Source organism: Notothenia rossii, assembly GCF_949606895.1.
Source record: "Notothenia rossii genome assembly, chromosome: 7".
Lineage (NCBI taxonomy): Eukaryota > Metazoa > Chordata > Actinopteri > Perciformes > Nototheniidae > Notothenia > Notothenia rossii.
This window is the reverse complement of record NC_136905.1, coordinates 51,740,943-51,743,438: the sequence shown is the minus strand read 5'-3', so window position 1 is coordinate 51,743,438 and position 2,496 is coordinate 51,740,943. Positions and strand designations below refer to the sequence as shown.

The 2,496-nt window shown below is 37.7% G+C and overlaps 1 long non-coding RNA gene across 1 annotated transcript; it reads right to left on the bottom strand.

Annotated features, from left to right (window-relative positions):
* Positions 1 to 267: 267 nt before the first annotated feature.
* LOC307013753 lies at positions 268 to 2,112 on the bottom strand. Its single transcript, XR_013801050.1, has 3 exons — positions 2,049 to 2,112; positions 1,390 to 1,495; positions 268 to 1,029 (listed from the first exon to the last, which is right to left on the bottom strand). It is a non-coding gene; the product is annotated as an uncharacterized lncRNA (long non-coding RNA).
* Positions 2,113 to 2,496: the final 384 nt, after the last annotated feature.

Sequence of the window (2,496 nt, the reverse complement as noted above, 5' to 3'; positions counted from 1 at the left end):
TCAGGCACCCACAACCAGCGTCTGATCGGGTAAGACTAATTAAAAATGTAATTATACCATGTAGGTTTGAATTTGTGAACATGAAATCAATAAATACCTTTGTGTGCTAATGACACTGTCATTATATCCACTGCACTTATTTCCTGGGTAAAAATAGGATGGACCACCAACCCCATTCCAGGAAGAGGTCCAGTCTGCCCCGGCTCAGAACCACTTCTATAGGTAAACGGTGTTGACAGTTGCATCGTGACACAGTTGTTTGCTGGGTATCTTTATTTTACATTTGTTTGTTTGTATAGCCTCCAATCACAGTGGGTAACATTGCCAGGAAGCAGAACAATTATACTTTCATACATTTCCAAATGACACCCACAACATCTGACATCTTAGTGAAGACTATACAAAAAACACCCACAAATATTTTTCAAAGATCAGATATTGTTTGTTGCATCCATTTTCAAATGTTTACAAGGATTGTGCTGTTGTCAGTTTAGAACCCAATGTATTGAAAAAAAACAGGAAGAGGATCGACATCCTTTTGTAAATATGACTGTCATGCATATATTATGTATTTGAAGTAATTATTCAACTGTCTTCTCATTGCAGCAACTACACAAATGTGTATGCACTTATCATTATTGATAGCCAGTCTGAGCCAGAAGACAAAATGGAGCAAAGGTATTAATTGTTACTATTACCACTTAATTGTTCTATTCTATACTGTAAATCTTATTACTAGCTTCATCATTTAATATTACAATACATCACTTTGTCTTTCTCAGTACAGAATACCTGACTGTGGCACACATTGTTGCAGAACTCTCTGCAAAAACAACAAATACATCTTGCAGCAGGTTCAATATGAATAGAGCCAATGTGTGGGATGGAGCAATCCACGGCTTCAAAGGAGCCTCATTCGACCCCTCTCATTAGATGTCAGTTAAGTTCACTGATGATGAGGGACGAACTGAGGATGGAGTGGACACTGGTGGTCCCAAGCGTGAGTTCCTGACCCTCCTTATGGAATGCCTGAGAATGCGAAGAAAACATCACGTCAGCAACTGTTTGTGCTCCATGGCGGTGTGACTTTCCCAGCCGCTCACTGTCACAAAATCTGATTCTAAATGTATAATGTTCTCTATAAAGATATAACTAATACACAATTATTCATGTATAATATAATACACATGTTTGGTGTATTTAATCATGCATTGGTCTACAATTTAATGATGGCTTCTACATATTTCACATAAACAGAAAATGAAAAAATGTGTCCTTCATGCTGATAACTAGTGTATGCATCTGCCAATTAGTATTCTAAACAGAGTACTGTGTTGAATTCATATTTCTTGCTTTTAAAGAGAGACAATAACAAAAAAGTGAACTTACTGTTGTGTTCAACTTCTGCCAAAAACAGTACATTTTTGCCACAGGAGCCGCAGAACACTTGAACTGTCCCCAGATGTTGGCCACAGAAAGGACAAAACATGGCAGCCTGAAAAGACATACATTGATGTAGTAAATCCATTTAATCAAGTCGATCAAAAACACATAGTCTAAATAGTGGTTAGCTAAATAAATAGAAAGATACATCATGTTTACCGTTGAATCTGTGTTTTGTCTCTCTCTCCTTGAATGTCTTCTCTATATTTGTTCTTGAGCATGTCTAATGCACACTACTCTCCTGTCATTACTTTGTCCCTCTTCACATGTTGTCACTTCTCTCTCTCTCTTTCTCTCGCAATTGAATTCAGTAGCTTTATTAGCATGACCATAGTTACAGGCAATTGCTAAAGCTCTGTATTGCAACATCTATAAACAAATACATATAAACAAACTGTTAAGAATTCAAATGTCCTTTTTCCGCGGTTCTCAGTATGGCCCGTGTTATTTGCCTGCACTTGATTTGTCATCTCTTTTAACAATGTTCTTCCCTCACTTTATCTTCTCTTCACGTGAAGCTCTCCTCTCCTCAGCTGGTGTAGTAGTTAGGCACGCTAACGCTAGCTATATAAATATGACGCTCTATGTATAAAAACAAAACTTACCCTCTTATATCATTCTCCACTTAAATGAACTTTCTTTCCTCCCGATTTCCATCACTCTTGTTCGTTCTCTCTTTGTCTGGTCAGACATCAATCTGTTCCACCTAGAGGCCTGGAGCACTTCCGAAATGTTTTTTTTTTTGTATGTGTTTTGGGATTTGTATATCGTTTTGGTATTTGCAACATTTTTTTGTTGCGTTTGTTTTTGGGGTTTGTGTGTTGTATTTAGTTTGCATCATTTCTGTAAATGCAGTGTTTTTTGGTTGTATTTGTTTTCAGGGTTTGTTTGTTTTTCATTTCATTATTTGCAGGTGTTTCCTGCTTATGTATGCGTTTTGGGCCGTTGTTCCGCGTTTGCACCTGCCGGCCACCGTAATGTCACAGCAGCCGGAGTCACATATTTCATATCACAGCAGTGACATTACCACATCGGCAGAGCATATTTCATATT